Source organism: Pipistrellus hanaki (assembly GCF_964339955.1).
Source record: "Pipistrellus hanaki genome assembly, chromosome: X".
Classification (NCBI taxonomy): Eukaryota; Metazoa; Chordata; class Mammalia; order Chiroptera; family Vespertilionidae; genus Pipistrellus; species Pipistrellus hanaki.
In genome coordinates, this window is record NC_140524.1 from 91,466,999 (window position 1) to 91,489,484 (window position 22,486).

General features: G+C 42.1%; 2 pseudogenes across 2 annotated transcripts; both read left to right on the forward strand.

Annotated features, from left to right (window-relative positions):
- The first annotated feature begins 945 nt into the window (after positions 1-945).
- On the forward strand, positions 946-1,387 carry LOC311614710 (large ribosomal subunit protein uL15-like; annotated as a pseudogene). Its single transcript has one exon. The product of its transcript is annotated as a large ribosomal subunit protein uL15-like (transcript).
- A 19,348-nt stretch (positions 1,388-20,735) lies between these two features.
- LOC311614680 (small ribosomal subunit protein eS8-like) lies at positions 20,736-21,863 on the forward strand (annotated as a pseudogene). Its single transcript has 3 exons — positions 20,736-20,895; positions 21,177-21,317; positions 21,537-21,863. The product of its transcript is annotated as a small ribosomal subunit protein eS8-like (transcript).
- The last annotated feature ends 623 nt before the right edge of the window (positions 21,864-22,486 follow it).

Below are 22,486 nucleotides of genomic sequence, written 5' to 3' on the forward strand. Positions count from 1 at the left end.
GATCTTGAAAGTTCTTATCACAAAGGAAAAATATTTATAACTATATCAACCAATGGATATTAACTAAATCCATTGCAGTAATCATTTCACAATATACTAGTATACATATATCAAATCATCATGTTGTACACCTTAAACGTATACAATGGTATATGTCAATTATATCTCAATAAAACTGGGGAAATCAGTACCTTTTGATGACAAACTGTAAAGTAAATTATATTCAGATAATATAATGAAAAAATATGATAGCAATAAAAATGTTATAACCATAGAATAACTATTGAACATTTAAAGGACATGGATTACAAAACTAATAATAAAATGAACAGCCCAGCTGGTTTTGCTCAGTGGATAGAGCATCAGCCTGTGGACCCATCAATTCCAGTCAAGGGCACATGCCCTGGTTGGGGGCTCCATCCCCAGTAAGAGGCATGCAGGAGGCAGCCGGTCAATGATTCCCTCTCATCATTGATGTTTCTATCTCTCTCTCCCTCTCCCTTCCTCTCTGAAATCAATAAAATATATTCTAAAAAATAAAGTGATGCCGAAACTGGTTTGGCTCAATGAATGGAGCATCAGCCTGAGGACTGAAAGGTCCCATGTTTGATTCCAGTCAAGGGCATGTACCTTGGTTGCAGTCACATCCCCAGTGGGAGGTGTGCAAAAGGCAGCTAATCGATGATTCTTTCTCATCGCTGTTTCTAACTCTCTATCCCTCTCTTCCTCTCTGTAAAAAAATCAATAAAATATATTAATAATAATAATAATAATAATAACAGATAAGGTGAATTTTTAAAAAGACTATGGCTTCCATCTTAAGGTTCATATTCTCTTTTTTTCTCTCTGTCTCAGAAGCCATGGGCCATGTTGCAAAGCAGCCCCGTGGAGAGGCCCACAGAAGTGAGCTTGGACTCTTGCATCTTGGCCACCAATAAGCCATCCAGACCGAGAAAGACCCAGAAACTTCCGGGGCACGTGAGTCACAACCATGGCTGCATCACAAGCACAGGAAGCACCGGGGAAGCTGAGGTAATGCTGGTGGCTTGCGTTATCGCAAGTTCAACTTCCACAAAAATCACCCAGGTTTCTTTGGGAAAGCTGGTGTGAAGCATTACCACTTAAAGAGGAACCAGAGCTTCTGTCCAACTGTCAACCTTGATAAACTGTGGACCTTGGTCAGTGAGCAGACACGTGTAAATGCTGCCAAAAAACAAGACTGGGGCTGCTCCTGTCACTGACGTGGTGAGGTCGGGCTACTACCAAGTTCTGGGGGAGTAAGGAAGTCTCCCCAAGCCAGCATGTCATGGTGAAGGCCAAGTTCCCCAGCAGGAGAGCTGAGGAGGACATTAGGGGTGCTGGCAGGGCCTGTGTCCTGGTAGCTTGAAGCTACATGGAGGGAAGGTCATTAAATGCTCACAAGTGCTTTTGAATTTGAATTAAAAAAAAAAAAAAAAGATTGAGTTTGGAAGCAGTTCCTAAAATAAGGTGACCAAACGTCCCGCTTTTGGCGGAACGGTCCCGATTTTTAACAATTTGTCCTACGTCCCACCAAATTGTTAAAAATCGGGACTGTCCCGCCAAAAGCGGGACGTCTGGTCACCTTACTTTAAAAGCAGAACCCTCCCCTGCCCTGCACCTCGACTATAACCTCCTGAGAGACTCTGAGCCACAGGCACTCAGCTAAGTGGCTCCTGGACTCTTGACCCACAAAAACGCCCCCAGTTTGTTGACTGAATATTTGTCGTTGGCTGATTTCATATGCAGTAACAGTTCACTCATTCTGATGCATATTCAAGAATGAGAACTGCTGTCCTGCTCTATGCACTCTAATCCAGTCCCCTATTCCTTCTAGTTAATTCCTCAGACCTCAGCATACTCAGCATTTTGACATCAAGGGAGGCCTTCCCTGACCATAAAGGTGATTTGTTCCCCTTTGCTATATGGTTTCCTAGTTCTCTGTGCTTCCTACTGTAACCCTCAAAACACTCTTGCATAATTCAATTAATGCCAATCTTCAGCACTGGGCATAAGCTCTGGGACCACTAGGCCCAAGTCTGGCTTATTCACTGCTTCCTATCCAGTGTCCAGCATTAAGTACCAGTCACTATTTATTTGGATTCACAATACTAGTAAATATTTATTAGATAAATGAAAATCAGCCACTGCCCAGCTGGTGTTGCTCAGAGGTTGAGCGTCAACCTATGAACCAGGAGGTCATAGTCCAATTCCGGGTCAGGGCATAAGCCTGGGTTGCAGGCTCAATCCCCAGTGTGGGGTGTGCAGAAAGCACCCGATTGATAATTCTCTCTCGTCATTGATGTTTCTATCTCCCTCTCCCTCTCCCTCTCCCTTCCTCTCTGAAATCAATAAAAAAAAATTTTTTTAAGAAAAAAAAATAAAAGAAAACCAGCAACAATAACAAAACCTACCCCAAATTGCATTCCTTCCCATCAGCGTTCAATGGAGAACAAAGGCAAGGGTAGTGTTCTGAGTAATCCAAGCAATAATGGAAACTTTATTAATGCATAATTTGATGACACCAAAAGCCCAAATCCAAAGTGGAGTGGAACACAGTGGGGGGGGGGGCGGGAATCACCACTGATTCCCTCCAACATCATTTGATTTGATGAAATCCTGGTTTCCCTGTCTTTTCCTCCTCCTTCCATCTTCACCCTCAACCAACATTTTTTTAAAATATATTTTATTGATTTTTTACAGAGAGGAAGGGAGAGAGACAGAGAGCTAGAAACGTCGATGAGAGAAACATCGACCAGCTGCCTCCTGCACACCCCCTACCGGGGATGTGCCCGCAACCAGTGTACATGCCCTTGACCGGAATAGAACCCGGGACCCTTCAGTCCGCAGACTGACGCTCTACCACTGAGCCAAACCGGTTTCAGCTCAACCAACATTTTTTGAGCAACTACTGTGTGCTCTGTGAAAGTACCTATGTTATCTCTTCATAGTAAATCTGATGGATTCATATTACCCTCATGTTACAGAGGAGTGACCTAAGACAGTGTTTTTCAACCTTTTTTGGGCAAAGGCACACTTGTTTCATGAAAAAAATCACGAGGCACACCACCATTAGAAAATGTTAAAAAATTTAACTCTGTGCCTATATTGACTATATATAAAGTAATTCTCCTGAATAGGAATCAAATAAACACAAAGAAAGTATTTTATAATTACTTTATTATGAAATATTAAGTAAACAAAATAGTGAAAAATTATAAAATTCTTGTCTTGTCTGCACCTACGGCACACCAGGCAACATCTCGTGGCACACTAGTGTGCCGCGGAACAGCAGTTGAAAAACGCTGACCTAAGATACAGAAAAGTTAAAATAATTCAAGATTACACAGCTTGTAAAGGACAGTCTGGGTTTGAATCCTGGTCTCCTGACCCTCAATTCTATCATCATAGCAGCCTGCACTTTTAAACATAGACTTAATTGTTTAGAAGAATTTTAGATAGGCAGCGAAACTGAGCCGAAAGGACAGGGAGTTCTTGCATACTCCCTCACCCCCATGCACACCAACTCCCCACCATCAGCATCTTGCACCTGAGTGGCACATTTGTTACAATCATTGAACCACATTGATACATCATTAGCAACCAAAACCCATACTTAACATGCACTCCTGGTGTTGCACATTATATGGGTTTGGGAAAATGTATTATGATATATATTCACCAAAATGGTATCATACAGGATAGTTTCACTGCCCTAAATTGTCCTCCGTGCTCTGTCTATATATCTCTCCTCCCAAACCCTGGCAGTCACTGATCTTTTTACTGCCTGCATAGTTTTGCTTTTTCCAAAAATCTTATAGTTGAGAGGATACAAAATGTAGCCTTTTCCATTTGGCTTCTTTCGCTTTGCAAAGAACACTAAAGATCCTTCCAAGTGTTTTTGTGGCTGGAGAGTTTATTTATTTGTAGGTCTGAATAACATGCTATGGTCTCGCTATACCATAGTTTGTTTATTCATTTACCTATGAAAGGTGATTTCCATTGTGTCCAAGTTTCGTTCACCAGCCATTTTTTAATTTTAAAAGTAGGCTTTGAGAGTGTGAAGAGGAGTGAACTAGAGAAGTGAGGGTTACTCAATAAAGTCTTGCTAAATTTATCTTTAATCAAATATGTGTATGATTTGAAGCAGTATCTCTATTCTTCCAAGTGCCTAGATTCTTGATTTTTGGGGACAAACTACCGTATTTTCCGGCGTATAAGACGACCCCCTAATTTTACAGTTAAAACATAGGTTTAGGCCTATATTCGCTGTATAAGACTACCCCCCACTTCCGAGGCAACACCAGTTCTTTTTTAATAGACCGCCTCTCTAACTCAGCCAATCCAAGCAGGCTTTTTTATGCATGCAAATTATACATGTTCTGTACCCGAAGCTACACTGTGTTCTTGTAAAAAGCCTGCTCAGATTGGCCAGAGTCAGAGAGGCGGTCTATTAAAAAAAGAACTGGTGTTGCCTTGAAAGTGGGGGGTAGTCTTATACAGCGAATATAGGCCCAAACCTATGTTTTAACTGTAAAATTAAGGGGTCGTCTTATACGCCGGAAAATATGGTATTTTAATGGTGCAGATCCTCTTGAAGTCCATTCACACAGGTCCTTTCGCTTGTAATTAAGGAGCATTTTCAGTCCTAGTAACCCTTTCTCCCCAAAGGAAGTCAGGAAAAAAAATTTAAGTACAGAGATTGTATAGCAGGATCATTAATTAAAAAAGTAAATCTGTGACTTGTTTTTGCTTCTCTTCGAGGGGCAAAGGAAGGGGTAACTGATCTTCCCTCACCTTCAAAACAACGGAGGGGGTCTTTGGGTGTGGGCCAGGAAGCTGTGCCTTGGGGATTGCATTAGCTGTGTTTGTGTAGGTGGGTGTTTTGGTTTCTAGGGCTGAAAACGGAAGTTGGAAGGTGAAGGAGACATTTTAGTCATCTGTATTCCTCTTCCATTGGTAACTATGTTTACTTCCCCATGCAGTGCATTTGTGCTTTGGGGAGGAAACAGCCCGCGCTACTTGTAGTAATAAGATAGTTGTCTCAATCGAAAGACTAATGAGCTTAATTCTGACCACTGGCTGTGGCTCTTGGTGCAGGGATGGGCTTGTGAACCAATTTAGGACGATGGGAAAGGAGGAGACATTTCCTGGGGTCGTCTGTGAAAGAAACCTGCTTGCTATTCAGAGGAAGCTTCTGGAATAATATCTCTCTCTCTCTCTCTCTCTCTCTCTCTCTCTCTCTCTCTCTCTCTCTCTCTTTCTCTCTCTCTCTCCCTCTCTCTCTCTCCCTCTCTCTCTTTCTCTCTCTATCTCCCTCTCTCTCCCTCTCTCTCTCCTTTCTTTTTTTAATATATTTTTTATTGATTTTTTTTTTTTTTACAGAGAGGAAGGGAGAGGGATAGAGAGCTAGAAACATCGATCAGCTGCCTCCTGCATCCTATCATATCCAGAATAAGGGAAATAAAAATGGAGAATGGTTACATAAATCATGGCATGTGCACTCAATGGACCATTATACTGTTATTAAACATATATTACATGAGCCCAGTCAGCGTGGCTCAGTGGTTGTGTGTTGACCTATGAATTAGGAGGGCACAGTTCAATTCCTGTTCAGGGTATATGGTGGTTTGTGGGCTCTATCCCCAGTTTGGGACATGCAGGAGGCAGTCAATCAATGATTCCCATCATTGATGTTTCTCTCTCTCTCTCTCTCTCTCTCTCTCTCTCTCTCTCTCTCTCTCTCCCTCTCCTTTCTGAAATTAATAAAAAATACATATATAATATGAAATCAATATAATAGCATGCCAAATGCAAACATTATAAGTTGGTAAAAGTTAGATACAAAATTGTGTATTCAATTTGAGCTCAGCTATGAAGAGATCACAAAAACTTTATAGAAAAAAGTCTGGAAGGAAACTGAGCAAAATGCCAACAACACAGGAAACACTAACGTGTGCTTTGAGTGATATGCTGGTTAGATTGACATGTAGGAAATCCTTGAAATCCCTAGGTGGGAGCAAATTCCAAAAATATGAACCAAGGTTAGATAACACGAATGGCCTTCTTCAATTCTCCTTTGATAAAGGTTAATTATACAGAGCCTTGTCAGAGTCTCCTGCTCTTCTGTTTTTATCCAAAACACGATCTTATCAATTCTATTAATATTTACTTAGTGCCCATAACAAACCGAGCATAGCCATGATTTGCAGTGGACTCTGACATCTAAGGTGCCACCTATCCTCTGGGAAGCACTAGTCTAGGACCGCCATCATCCATCCAAGCTGTTTGACAAGGCGCAGCCTCCTTACCACCCCACTTAGTATGATACTCCTCAGGTCCCTCCATGGTGTCTCAAAGGGTAAGAAAAGTTTTGAGGAAAATAAAACAGCCATATTATATGCTATGTGAAATAAGCCAGTCAGAGAAAGACAAGTAGCGCATGATCTCACTCATATGTGGAATCTAATGAACCAAATAAACTGATGAACCAAATAGATCCAGAGACAGAAGCATGAAACAGCCTGATGAACTTCAGAGAAAAGATGGGGATGGGTGGGTGGGAAGAGATCAACCAAAGAACCTGTATGCATAGAGGCTTAACCCATGGAGACAGACAATAGGGTGGTGAAGGCCTGGGGTGGAGGCTGGGGTGGGCTAGAAGGGGGAAAACAGGGACATATGTAATACTTTCAACAATAAAGATTTTAAAAAGAAAAAAAAACAGCCATCCCCCACAAAGAGATTAGGGATTCCTGCTCTAGAATAATCAGTCCCATGCTCTATCTTATGTATGAGACAAGTATAAATTAGTGATATTAAAGGAACAGGACTGCCCTGTCCAGCATGCTCAGTGGTTAGAGCATTGGTCAGCAAACCCAAGGGTTGCAGGCTCCATTCCTGTCAAAGGCATGTACCTGGGTTGCAGGTTCCCTGCCCCAGTTGGAGCATGTGCAGGGGGCAACCAATTGATGTGTCTCTCTCAAGTCATGTTTCTCTCTCCCCCTTCTCCCTCCCCCATTTCTCACTCTCTCTAAAATCAATGGAAAAAATATCCTTCAGTGAGGAGTAACAAAACAAAAAAAAATGTGTAGGAGGAACATGACTAGGCCAAGCACTTCCACATTTTAAAATGTGTGCTAAAATATATAGAATTTAAAAGGCCAGACCTCAAAATTTAAAGAGATTCAATCCCATTCGTAGTGCTAATACTGCACTGGCCACATGGGGCTTATGAGCACTTGAAATGTGCAGCCCCCACTAAGACATGTTACACGTGTAAAATTCATGCTAGATTTCAAAGACTTAGTATGGAAAAAAAAAGAACACAAACTCATTAATAATTTTGATATCAATTACATGTTGAAATGATAACATTTTGATATGTTGGGTAAGTCAAATACAGGGGTGGGCCAAAGTAGCTTTGCAGTTGTGACTACACAAAAGACAGAGTTTATTCTTGTTGAGTTTCAGCTGGTTCTTTTAACTCTTTCTTGTGTAACTTCCAGAAAATGTGAAGTTACATCTGGGGCTCACATTTGGGGCTCACATTAGATCTCTACTGGATGGTGCTGAACTCAATATATTGCAGGGTATATCTTATACTCCTCTTTACACTGAGTGGCCAGATTATTATGATCTCTGAACACATAATAATCTGGCCATTGTACTAGAGGCCCAGTGCATGAATTCGTGCATGGGTGGGGTCCAGCCAGCTTGGCCAGGGGGAGGGGACATGAGTGGTTGGCTGGCCTGCCTGCTGATCAAACTCCTGGTAGAGGGGACTACTTGCATATTGGCCTTTTATTATATAAGATATCCACTGAGTGGCCAGATGATTATGCGCTCAGAGATCATAATAATCTGGCCACTCAGTGTATATGGAAAAGGTACCTGACATTGGCTGCTGGGCTTCTTTGTGCCAGGGCTGTGTTAGGTGCAGTCATCCTGCAAAGCACACATGAGTAACCCATTTACAGATGAGAAAACTGAGGCTCAAAAATGTTACGTAACTTGCCCAAAATCCGCCACTGAAGTATGGGAGAGCCAGTAAATCCGACACTGGATAATTGCTGAGGGTGTTATTCAGTTGCCAAGACTTCTCACTCTGCCATGACTTGAAAACCTAAACAAGCAGAAGAAGTAAGAACAACAACAACAACAACAACAAAATGGAAGGAGACGTGTCCTGTAAAATTGAAATTGCTTCCCACAGACAAGCCCCATTAGAAAAATTAAAACTCGCCCAGCCGATGTGGCTCAGTGTTTCACTGTTGACCTTTGAACTAGGAGGTCATAGTTCAATTCCCAGTCAGGGCACATGCCTGGATTGTGGGCTTGATCCCGAGTGTGGGGCATGTAGTAGGCAGATGATCAATGATTCTCCCTCATCATTGATGTTTCAATCTCTCTCCCTCTCCCTTCCTCTCTGAAATAAAAAATATTTTTAAATAAATAAACTACCTCCTCCAAGTCCTTGATGCCAAGTTGACAAACACATGACTGGCAAGGAGTGATATAGTATCGCCTCACTTTTCATCTCACCATAACTTGGAAGGAGGTTTTGAATGGGTGCTGTTGAAGAGCGAGACTTTCCCCATACTAAACAGAAAAAATCCTGTTAAGTATTTGCCTATAGTCTTAGGTGTGGTAGGAAGAACAATTTGCTAATTAGCCCTATAACTTCCTTTTTGTTGCAGAGCATCTTGGTGGGTTTGGAGATACAAGTTTAGGGTTGGAACTGTGGAGAGATATATATGTCACCTCCCCGCCCCCTCTTCCTGTTGATCTTGGCAGGGAGAGGGAGTAGACTGAAGGAAAAATCAGAGGGGGTGGGAGGGTGGCAGGTCTTTAAGAAGGGCTATGAGTAAAGTATAGCATAGGGAATATCTACACTAATAAAAGAGTAAGATGCAAATTGGCCATACCTTCACGATGCCCACCAGCCAATCAGGAGTGAGTATTCAAATGAACCCAACAAAGATGATGGTTTAATTTGCATACATAGGCACTGAGCAGCCAGGGATGAGGTGGAATGCTTGCATTGTCACCATGGCAACGACACAGGCATTCTGTACTGCCCCAGCTGCTCCGGGCCTCTAGGCAGTGGGAAAAGGTGGAAAGGCAGTTCCGGCTGGAGCAAAGGCAGTGCAGGCAGCCAGCAGAAGGAAGGCCCATTCTTGCATGAATCTTCATGCATCGGGCCTCTAGTAGTCAATAATATTATAATAACTATGTGTGTTGCTGGTTGGCTACTGGAAATATCAGGGAAACACTTTGGAAAGTATATGCTCGTCTAATCACTAACACTGTGCAGCTGAAATGAATACAAAATAATATCGAATGCAAACTGTAAGTGAAAAATTAAAAAAAAATGTTTTAAAGGGCTGAGGTTGTACTGCCTGTGTCTTCGCTCTCCCCACCAATTTTGCAACTGGCATTTCGTTCGCAAATGCTTGTTTTGGGGTGATTTGTTCCATGAGGATTCTGGTGAAGGAGATGTCTGTTTCAGCAGCAGCTGTAAGAAGAGTGGTGGTGAGAAGGAAAACCCCTATTTTGTAAAAAAACTGCTGTTTGGAATTTTCTGCTATTTTCCTTAGATGGCCTCTAATTCTAAAATAACTTTGCTTTCTAGCCTGCTTTAGCCTGTTTGAATAATGATGAAGATGAAGAAATGAAGCTGTATGACCTTGTAGGCCAGAGACTAGATATGCCCATAATCTCAATGCCATGCCAGGTGCATTTTTTAATTGGATAGAACTGTGTTGTTTTCAGTGCCAGCATCAAGATAACCACTAAGTGCACATAGAGCTGGCTCTTTAATAAAAAGGGAAGCTCTGCTTATAGCATTGCTTAGAATTTGAAATCATTTTCTCTAAGCCCACAGTACGGTGAATAAAGTGAATCTCTCCAAACTCTCCTGCATTATTTGATTGTTCGGGAACTCTGTAACAGTGGCAGAGGTGACTGGGAGAGCCCAGTTCACGCAGACATCCTGGGGGCCGCTGAGGACCGTGATGGACTGTGGGATCTGAGGGTGGGGTGGGGACACCCAAAGAAGAGAATGGGAGCGGGGCAGGACACTTCACCTCAGTCCCTGGCAGCAGGAGGACCCCTGGATCACATCTGGATGACATATAATACCGGATTGTTGGTGAAAGCGCCCACTTTCAATGCTTAAAACGGGATCTTCCGTTCATTTTCCCAGAGTCCTGTGTTCAAGCTAAAAGTGTCACCATTAGGATCTTAGATATGAGATTAGTTTGGGGGTTTTCCCCCCAAAGCAGACCATGTGCAAGTCGCTTGTTTGTGAGATGATGGGAAAAACTACCCTTTTCTGGCTTTTACAAAAACTTATTTTATCTCTCAGATGTATGCTTAGATTATTTCATTTCTATTGTTGGAATTTCATGGCCTGAAGGGTCCTGGGTTCGATTCCGGTCAAGGGCACGTGCCTCGGTTGCAGGCTTGATCCCTGGCTCTGGGTCACATGAAGAAGGAAAACAATTGATGTGTCTCTCACACATCGATGTTTCTCTCTGTGTGTGTCTCTCCCCCTCCTTTCCACTCTCTCTAAAAAAGTCAATGAAAAAATATCCTCGGGTGAGGATTAGTAAAAAAATAAATAAAAAGGAACTTCATAATAAGAGTAGTGTGCTATAAGAGGACTTCTGAAACTAGCTTTTAACACTCAGTATTATATTACAAAAGTTTATTTTATGTTACGTGTGGAATCATTTAGATTGTTTCTAGTTTCTTCTCTTGCTTTCTCTCCTTCCTTCCATGCTTTTATTTAGTTAGTTACTATAAATAGTAACTAGAGCTTATATGAATCTTATTTTGGGGCAGGCTTATAGATTCTGTAAGATTACTTAACATTGCCCTAACCGGTTTGGCTCAATGGATAGAGCATCAGCCTGCAAACTGACGGGTCCCAGGTTCGATTCCGATCAAGGGCATGTACCTTGGTTGCGGGCACATCCCCGGTGGGAGGTGTGCAGGAGGCAGATGATGATGTTTCTCTCCCATCGATGTTTCTGACTCTCTTTCTATTCCTCTCCCTTCCTCTCTGTAAAAAAAAAAAAAATCAATAACATATATATATATATTTTTAAAAGAATGCTTAAGAGCTGGCCAGTGTGCCTCGGTGGTTGAGTGTCGATCTATAAACCAGGAGGTCATGGTTTAATTCCCAGTCAGGGCACATGCCCGGGTTGTGAGCTCCATCCCCAGTATAGGGTGTGCAGGAGGCAGCCGATCAATGACTTTTTAAAATATATATATATATTATTGATTTTTTACAGAGAGGAAGGGAGAAGGATAGAGAGCCAGAAACATCGATGGGAGAGAAACATCCATCAGCTGCCTCCTGCACACCTCCCACTGGGGATGTGACCGCAACCAAGGCACATGCCCTTGATCGGAATCGAACCTGGGACCCTTCAGTCCGAAGGCCAATGCTCTGTCCACTGAACCAATCCAGTCTGCACATCAATGACTTTCTTTCATCATTTCTGTTTCTCTTTCTTTCCCTCTCCTTCTTCTCTGAAATCAATGAAAAAATTATTTTTAAAAAAAGGTTTTGATGTGTGAACTGGAGATACTACCTCCTGGCCTCGGGAAGCTTTCAGATAGGGGGGCTGCTGCTATTTCGATGCATTTGCATTCAAGCATGACAGCTTAGCTTAGTAGACACATGACCTTGAAGTTCCAGGCCTCCCTGTGCCACAGACTAGCTCTGTGGTTTTGGGGAAATCGTTTCATCTTTCCATGCCCAATTCCTCATATGTAAAGTGAGAGGGCTGGACTTCAGTTGATCCCTGAAGAGGAGATCACAAGTCTATGAGAAGAACCCTGACTACAATACTCAATTATTTATTGATGCCAGAGTAGTCACCTGTGGCTATCATTCCTCAAGTACTAACTTATTCAACAGATCCAGAGGGAAGAGCTAGGACAAGCACTTTCCCAGAAAATGGGAGAAACTAATTTTGTTCTACTTGAGAGAGTCATTTTCAAATCTGAAGGGCAATGGAAATAGTGAAGGGGAAAAGAACCACTCCCACATCTACAAAAGAAATAATAAAAAAATAAAAAAAGCTAGGTATGTTTGTGTTTAAAACCAAGTTCAGAACACTGATATTATTCTCCAGTTACTGCAATTATTTTTTCAGCACTCAAGCTTATTTCATAAGCCAGAACTGGACTGTAATTCCCTTGTGTAACTCCTTGTATAACCCTTTTCTTCTTTTCTGCCTTTCCCTCCAAATGACTTCATTCTTTCACTGTTTTTCTTCTCTCTCTCTCTCTCTCTCTCTCTCTCTCTCTCTCTCTCTCTCTCTCTCTCTCTCAGCATTCTTGTTGGCACTCCGCTCTCAGTGAGAGAATCACTTTCGTCTTGCTTGGGTAAGTTTTCTTTGGCAGCCTGGCCTGAGGAACACCTGTTTCTATTCCCATTCTTATGCTCTGTTGACTCATGGGGTGGAGAATGTTGGATTCCTATATAGACCTCATAGTCATGCTCAAAGAATTCCATTGGAATTAGCTGTAAGCTGAATTTCAGCAGACAAAAAAAGTAGAGGAATCTTTTCTCTTCTGAGTATGTTAACCTTCAACCTAGGGCAACTCTTTTGCTTTTCCAATAGCCTTCCTGGCTCCTTATGAGGTAAGAGACTTACTGGATCCTCCCCTTAAACTTCTCCCTGAACTTGCCTACCTCATATATCCTACTGTCCTTTGCTCATAGAACTGACCACTTTCCTGATAAAGAACTACTGCAGCCGAAACTGGTTTGGCTCGGTGGATAGAGCATCGGCCTGCGGACTAAGGGGTCCCAGGTTCAATTCCGGTCAAGGGCATGTACATTAGCTGTGGGCGCATCCCTGGTGGGGGATGTGCAGGAGGCAGCTGGTCAATGATTCTCTCTCTGTCATTGATGTTTCTAGTTCTCTATCCCTCTCCCTTCCTCTCTGTAAAAAATTATATATATATATATATATATATATATATATATATATATACACACACACACACACACACATATATATATATATATATATATATATATATATATATATATATATATATATATATTTTTTTTTTTTTAAAAAAAAAAAAAAAGAACCACTGCATACACACCGGATAAGAAACAGTTGCAATCAGCCCTGGCTGGTGTGGATCAGTGGTTAGAGCGTTGGCCCACACACCAAAGGGTCACAGGTTTGATTCCCTGTTCGATCCCTGGTCAGGGTACATGTGGGAGGTAACTAAACAATGTGTCTCTACATTGATGTCTCTCTCTCTCTCTCTCCCCCCTTCCATCCTTCTACTCTCTCTAAAAAATAATGGAAAAAATATTCTTTGGTGAGGATTAACAAAAAAATAAAGAAAAAAAATAAAAGAAACAGTTGCAATGGAATGTTGATGAACTCAGACGCCCCTGAGACACAAAATCTCTCTAATAACACCAGGAGACTGAAAAGAAGAAAGAGAAGGAGAGGGTTGGTGAATTCATGGTGCAAATCTCAGAATAACCAAGACTGGAGCCCAAGATGGCGCCAAACAAGGAGTAAGGAGCTAAGAGACAGTGCAAATGATGGAGTCATCCTGGCCAAAGGAGACAAGTGAACAAGGAAGTGTGGTGAAGGTCTGGAGTCCTCTCCACCATCCACAAAGTACATGTGTGTGTGCACCTTGGTGGGGGTCTTCTCGCCACGGTGTAGCTTTTCTGAAGAGCGTGTTCTCACTAAGGACTGCCAGAAACACTTACACTGAGTGGCCAGATTATTATGACCTCTGAACATATAATAATCTGGCCACTCAGTGTATATCCTATATAATAAAAGGCTAATATGCAGCCGAGACCAGTTTGGCTCAATGGATAGAGCGTCGGCTTGGGGACTGAAGGGACCCGGGTTCGATTCTGGTCAAGGGCATGTACCTTGGTTGCGGGCATATCCCCGGTAGGGGGTGTGCAGGAGGCAGCTGATCGGTGACTCTCTCTCATCAATGTTTCTAGCTCTCTATCTCTCTCCCTTCCTCTCTGTACAAAATCAATAAAATATATATATATATATTTTTAAAAAAAGGCTAATATGCAAATTGTCCACTCAACCAGGAGTTCTACCAGCAGGCAGGCTGGCCAACTGCCCATGTCCCCTCCTCCTGGCCAGGCTGGCTGGACCCCACCCATGCACGAATTCATGCACCAGGCCTCTAAAAAAAAATAATACACACACACACACACACACACACACACACACACACACACACACTGAGTGGCCAGATAATGCGTTCAGAGATCATCATAATCTGGCCACTCAGTGTAGAGGAGATGGCAAGTCCTAGATACTGTTCCCATTCCCACATCAAATTCATGCAAAGGTCACCAATGATTTTCATGTACAAGGGATACTTTTAGTTCTTATTTTTCTTGACCTCTTGGTCACTTCCTCTTTGTTGAAAAACTTTCTGTTCCTTTGAATTCAGTGACTCCACACCCTCCTTTTTTTCTCCCTGCTTTCTAGTCATTTCCAGATCTCCTTTTCTGACATCTCCTCTGCTTCATCTTAGGTTTCCTTAGAGCTATTTCCTCAGCCCTCCTCTTACTTGTTTCTCTCTTCCTAGGCAATCTCCACTATGGCTTCACTTGCCATTAAATTTCTGACTCCCAAATTTGAATCTCCTGCCCCTATATATTCAAACACCTACTTGCCATTCCCACTGCATTGCCTCAGTGACACCCTCAGGTTGTACATGACAAAATTATACTCTTGATCTTCCCACCAAAATTCTTCTCTTTTAGCATTCTTCCCTTCCTTAGAAAGTGGTGGTTTACTCGGCTGGCATGGCTCACTGGTTGAGTGTTGATCTATGAACCAGGAGGTCATGGTTCAATTCCCAGTCAGGGCATATGCCCAGTTGCAGGCTTAATCCTCAGTATGGGGAGAGCAAGAGGCAGCTGATCAATGATTCTCTCTGATCATTGATGTTTCAATCTCTCTCTTCCTCATTGAAATTATATATATATATATATATATATATATATATATATATATATATATATATATATATTAAAGAAAATGGTGATTCTGCTGACTGGGTTGCTTAAATTAAAAATCTACTCTTCATCCTTGACATCTTCCTCTCTGTCATCACCTCTCACACTGCATCAATCATCAAGTCTTTTGATTCTCTGTCCCATATGTCTCTTGAATCCTTCTGCTTCTCTCCATCCCAACTGTTGCCACCCATCCTGACCAGGACTACCAATATTTCTCACCAATACTGCAGTGTTTTAAACTAGTCTCCCAGCATGAGCTCCACTCTTTCCTCTGCAGTCTCAAGTGATCTCTCAAAATGTAAATATGTCCATGACACTCTCCTTCAATGGCCTACTCTAGCTCCTATTCACCCTTCCACTTACTCTTTTACAGCTCTCACTCTTCTCTCTGCTCCAGGAATACTTTCACCAAGCCATGCTTGGCCAATTGAAAACACTCTGTTGACTTCGCCTATATTAGTTTCTTATTGCTGCTGTAACAAATTGCCATAAACATAGGGGCATAAAACAACACAAATTTATTCGTTTATAGTTCTGAAGGTCAAAAGTCGTATAATCAAGGAGTCAGCAGGGGTGCATTCCTTCTGGAAGCTCTACCAGATAATCCATTTCCTTGCCTTTTCCAACTTCTACAGGCTGCCTGAATTCTGTGGCTCTTAGCCTTGCATCACTCCCATCTCTGCTTCTATCATCACATCTCCTTCTCTGACACCCCTGCCTCCTTCCTGTAAGAACCTTTGTGATTACATTGGGCTCATCTGGATAATCCAAGGTCATCTTCTCATTGCAATCCTCATCTCCATGTGAACCTTAATCATATCTTCAGAGTATTTTCATCCATGTGAGGTAACATATTCAGAGGTTCCAGGGATTAGGATGTGAACATATTTTGGGGGAGAGGAGGGAGTGTGTATTATTCAGCCTACCATACCTCCCATGCCCAGGAGGTAAAAAAAAAAAAATTTGCAAAGTTTTCTGGAGCAAATTCTGAACCCTGCTACAAAATACCATACACTGTACATACTCCATACACATCATGGACCACATAATAACTCTCTCCTAGAATCTTTCCAAAAATCCGGACTTTTTTAAAATGCCGCAGGACGCAGGACAAATTGTTAAAAATCGGGACTGTGCCAAAACTGGTTTGGCTCAGTGGATAGAGCGTCGGCTTGGGGACTGAAGGGTCCCGGGTTCGATTCCGGTCAAGGGCATGTACCTTGGTTGCGGGCATATCCCCAGTAGGGGGTGTGCAAGAGGCAGCTGATCGATGACTCTCTCTCATCGATGTTTCTAACTCTCTATCTCTCTCCCTTCCTCTCTGTACAAAAATCAATAAAAATATATATTTTTTTAAAAATCGGGACTGTCCTGCCAAAAGCAGGATGTCTGGTCACCTTATCCTAGTTAGTTTCCATTAGTCTGTCCTCAAGTGTGCACATATACTCTGTAGTGTCTACATACATCCAGAACCCTGTCCCCTTGGTGAGGAAGGCAGAACCATGGAATGGGACAGAAACAAGGTCCAATGAAGCAGCTGATGTGACATAATCTTGTTTGATGCCAGTCAATCAATATATTTTTTATTGATTTCTGAGAGGAAGGGAGAGGGAGAGAGAGATAGAAACATCAATGATGAGAGAGAATCATTGATCAGCTGCTTCCTGCATGCCTCCTGCTGGGGATCAAGCTGAAAACCAGGGCATGTGACCTAACTGGGAATTGAACCATGTCCTCCTGGTTCATAGGTCAACGCTCAACCATTGAGCCATACCGGCTGGGTGGGAGTGAATCTCTTGTTCCCAACAGGCATTATCTGGATTTTTGTGGAAGCAAAGACAGGTGTGTTTTCTCTCATGGCATCTTCTCCCCTTGCAGTAACCAATTCTCAGTTCTTTAATCCGTGCTCCCTGGTAGAGCTGACCCTGGCTGTACTGCTTTATGGATATTCTGTTTTTTTCCAAGTCCTGATTATTTTACCCATGAAGACTTCTAAGGGGACAAGAAGGAATTGAAATACTTTTTCTACATTCTTCTTACTTTTATTTATTAAGATGAAACCATCACTACCAAGAACACATCTAGGTAAATTGTTCTAAGTTATCTATCCCTGAGATGGACCCTTAGTGCAATCTAGTCGTGAAGGTTTAGCTTACAGGGTAGAGATCACCCCTCATTTTGTAGATGAGTAGCTGAGGTGTGGACACCCAAGGAAATCATCCAAGGACATGCAAGTCAGGGCTGTTGACAGTTTCATAAGGCCATAAAAAGTATCAACCAAGATTCTACATACCTAGTTGATAACAGTCATAGATTCAGCTTCCCTATAATAAATTCAGCTTCATTGTTTTAAGGTTTAGTAATAATTGAACCTGAACCAGGTCAAAGTTTACTTCACTCTATGAAAGAAAAGTTTACTAAGCAATTAATGGCGTAAAAAGATCATAGAACTTATATACACTGAGTGGCCAGGTTATTATTTTCTCTGAAAGCATAATAATCTGGCCACACAGTGTGTGTATATATATATATATATATATATATATATATATATATGTGTGTGTGTGTGTGTGTGTGTGTGTGTGTGTGTGTGTGTGTATGTATGTATGTGTATATATATATATATATATATATATATATATATATATATATATATATATATATATTAGAGGCCCGGTGCATGAATTCGTGCGTGGGTGGGGTCTGGCCAGCCTGGCCAGGGGGAGGGGACATGGGCGGTTGGCCAGCCTGCCTGGGGGTCGAACTCCTGGTTGAGGGGACAATTTGCATATTAGCATTTTATTATATAGGATATCCACTGAGTGGCCAGATGATTATGCGTTCAGAGATCATAATAATCTGGCCGCCCAGTGTATAGTTTACCTATTCCTAGGGGCAAACCATTTAAAGGACATTTGCCTTTCATTATGTACAACTATACTTCTGAAATGATTAAAATAGGCCTTGCAGAACCTCAGTTTAGGGTCATTTTATTAATTATTTAATCCTCATGATATACTTGCAATTTTAAAATATATTTCTTTAAATAATGAGCCTCAGCACTCTCATTGATCTGGCCTGATTATCCCTTCTGCTGACTCCAAATTAGAAGGGTTCAACCACAGGGCTTCAAAGAGAACCAGAAATTGTGTGGCAAGACCAACTCTGCCAGAACAACTGCCCTCATTCACCTTGAGTACATCCTGGACGCTTTTGCTTTGATGAGTAAAGCGAGCGGAGTGTTTAGGAATTCGTTTTCCCACCAGTACTAATGTACTACTTTTAATGGAAATCCCTACTACTACACATCAAGGATTTTTTCAGATGAAAATTGATGAGACGAGTCATTACTAGGCACTAGGCCTTTCAGAAGGCTTCCATCTTCCTGTCTGCAGCCCACACAACACTGTCCTAGGCAGTTGTCACCCAGCTCTGAGGAAAACAGTGAATAGGACAGGACTTGGTTTAAACTCCAAAGCCCTAGCAAGACATTCAAGAAAAGTCCCCTAATTCTTTGCTAATTGCAAAAATCTTAATCCTAGTGTGGAAATTTCTTTCCCTCACTTAGGGCAGGGACCATTATTCAGTACTAGGTACTTGTCAAAGAATCTGGCTTTTCAAAACATTTTTCATGTTCCCTATGATTACAGTTGACTCTTGAACAATATGGGTCTGAACCGGGCAGGTTTACTTATACACAGGTGTTTTTCAGTAAATACAATAAATGTATTTTCTCTTCCTTATGATTTGATTAATCTTGAGAGAGAGAGAGAGATTTGTTGTTACACTTACTTATTTGTCCATTGGTTGATTCTTAAATGTGCTCTGACCAAGGATCCAACCTACAACCTTGGTGCATTGTAACGATGCTCTAACCAACTGAAGTGCCGTGCCAGGGCCCTTATGAGTTTGTTAATAACATTTTGTTTTCTCTATCTTCTTTTATTGTAAGAATCCAATATGTAGTACACATAACATACAAAAATATGTGTTAATCTAGTGTTTCTGTTATCAATAAGGCTTTTTGTCAACAACAGGCTATTTATTAGTAGTTAAGTTTCTGAGGGAGAGTCAAAAGCTGTACACAGATTTTCAACTCAGGGGTGTCAGTACCTGTATATTTCCTTCCTTCTTCCCTCGCACCACAGATTGCCAGGTAAAATGCCAAATGGCCAATGAAATTTGAATTTCAAATAAACAATAAATATATTTTTAGTACAAGCATGTCCCATGCACTACTAGGAGCATACTTTCACTTTAAAAACTTATTTGTTGCCCTAACCGGTTTGGCTCAATGGATAGAGCGTTGGCCTGCAGACTCAAGGGTCCCAGGTTTGATTCCAGTCAAGAGCATGTACCTTGGTTGCGTACATGCGTACAAGGGCATGTACTAGTAGGGGGTGTGCAGGACACAGCTGACTGATGTCTCTCTCTCATCGATGTTTCTAACTCTCTATCCCTCTCCCTTCCTCTCTGTAAAAAAAATCAATAAAATGTATTTTTTAAAATAAAAACTTACTTTCAGTTTAAAAAATGTGGTCCTCAAAAGAAATGTCAATCGTTGTACTGTTGATATTTGGCTCTGTTGACTAGTGAGTTTGCCGACCACTGGTGTTAGAGCATCCTCTGGATACATCAAGGTTGCAGGATACATCCTAGGTCAGGGCACATACAGGAATCAACCAATGAATGCATAAACAGGTGGAACAACAAATTCTCTCTCTCTCTCTCTCTCTCTCTCTCTCTCTCTCTCTCTCTCTCTCATCTCATCTCAAATTTTTTAATATATTTTATTGATTTTTTACAGAGAGGAAGGGAGAGGGATAGAGACTTAGAAACATCGATGAGAGAGAAACATTGACCAGCTGCCTCCTGCACATCCCCCACTGGGGATGTGCCCGCAACCAAGGTACATGCCCTTGACCGGAATCGAACCTAGGACCTTTCAGTCTGAAGGCTGACGATCTATCCACTGAGCCAAACCGGTTTCGGCTCAAATCAATTTTTTTTTAAATCAGAAAAAGATTTCACCACGCCTACCATATTGCCTGGCATACAGTAGAAGTAGCTTTAAAAAAATGCTTGCTAATTGCACGCTGACTGAGAGCCTTAGGCTTGCGGTTGTGAGACGTGCTGGGGTGGAGGGGGGGGGGGGGCCGCGGGCGTGGAAGAACAGGCTCCGCAGAAAGAAGGCGGAAGTGCTGGAAACAAAGCCAGCTACTCTGCAATCTTGCCAAAGGTTAACCCTGCGTATTCATTACAGGTTTATTCGCTGATGATGCCTTTTTTTTTCTCATCCACTGTGTTGACAACATGAACTCTAGGTTCGTATTTTAATCCAGCTCAGAGTATATATTTATTTTTTGTAACTATGTGCATAGCACTAAGTGCTTATTTTCTTACCAGGGTGTTTATTGTCAATATGCATGGCGTGAGGTGAAATAGCTGTGCTTGTTAATACTTGCCTCCACGTTTCTCAGGGGGCAATTCTAAACTCAAGGAAATTGGGGCTCACTTCATTTTACAGCTGCCTCAAAGACTGTATCCACTGGACTTTGTCATTATGTCCTTTTTTCAAGAATGTTCCGAGGAACAAATGGCAAAACTGGAAGTACTCATCAAGAAGATGGATTACCTTTCCAGGGGGTGCTGAGCTATGGGTATCTCTCGGGACAACTGGCACAAGCACCGCAAGACAGGGGCCAAATAAGCCCTACCACAAGAAGTGGAAATATGAGCTGGGACGGCCTGCTGCCAACACTAAGACTGGACCCCACCGCATATATACAGTCCGAGTGCACAGAGGCAACAAGAAGAACCGAGCCTAGCCGAAACTGGTTTTGCTCAGTGGTTAGAGCGTTGGTCTGCGGACTGGAAGGTCCCAGGTTCGATTCCGTTCAAGGGCATGTACCTTGGTTGCGGGCACATCCCCAGTAGGAGGTGTGCAGGAGGCAGCTGATTGATGCTTCTCTCTCATCGATGTTTCTAACTCTCTATCCCTCTCCTTTCCTCTCTGTAAAAAATCAATAAAATATATTTTTTAAAAAGAAGAAGAAGGAGGAGGAGGAGGAGGAGAAGGAGGAGAAGAAGAAAATAGTACCAAGCCTTGAGGCTGGACGTGGGCAACTACTCCTGGGGCTCAGAGTGTTGTACACGCAAAATAAGGATTATTGATGTTGTCTACACTGCATCCAACAACAAACTGGTCCACACCAAGACCCTAGTAAAGAATTGCATCGTGCCAAAACCGGTTTGGCTCAGTGGTAGAGCGTTGGTCTGCAGACTGAAAGGTCCCAGGTTCGATTCCGGTCAGGGGCACATATATTGGTTGCGGGCACATCCCCGGTAGGGTGTGTGCAAGAGGCAGCTGGTCGATGTTTCTCTCTCATTGACATTTCTAGCTCTCTATCTCTCTCCCTTCCTCTCTGTAAAAAATTAATAAAATATATTAAAAAAGAGAGAATTGCATTGTGCTCATGACAGCACACCCTACTGACAGTGGTATGAGCCCCACTGTGCACTGCCCCTCCTGGGCCACAAGCTGACTCCTGAGGAGGAAGAGATTTTGAACAAAAAACGATCAAGGAAAATTCAGAATAAATACGATGAAAGGAAAAAGAATGCCAAAATCAGCAGGCTTCTCGAGGAGCAGTTCCAGCCGGGCAAGCTTCTTGCATGCATCGCTTCAAGACCAGGCCAGTGTGGCCGGGCAGATAGCTATGTGCTCGAGGGCAAGGAGCTGGAGTTCTATTTGAGGAAAATCAAGGTCCGGAAAGGCAAATAAATCATCTGCCCTCCTATCTTAGCTCATGTAATAAAGATGTTTATTCTGAAGAAAAAGAAGGAGGAGGAGGAGGAGGAGGAGGAGGAGGAGGAGGAGGAGGAGGAGGAGGAGGAGGAGGAAGAGGAGAATTATTAAAGGGGGTGCGGACTAGAAGGGGTCAATAGAGAAAAAGGGGGAATATCTGTAATACTTTCAATAATAAAGATTTAAAAAATTTAAAAGAAAGAGCCAATAAGGAAACAGAAAAAATAAGATGGATAAAATAGCGATTTTAAACCACAAATGGTAGTGGCTGGGGCAGAATTGAACAATCTTGAAGCCAAGGGAATATGACAGGCCACTCTTTGATATCACGTGGTAGGCAGATACACTGGCAGTCTTGGAAGCATAAATGGCATTGTCATATTATGCTAAAGATAGCTATTTAGATCAGTAGTCTCAGACCCACCAATCCCTGTTATAATGTAGTCTATATTTATCAGCCTTCCTGTACTTATCTGAAAAGAAATTCATAGGTGATACCACATACCCTTATACATCGTTGTAAAAGAAAAAATCAATGTAATGGCCTAGTTACAGTGGTCGGCAAACTCATTAGTCAACAGAGCCAAATATCAACAATA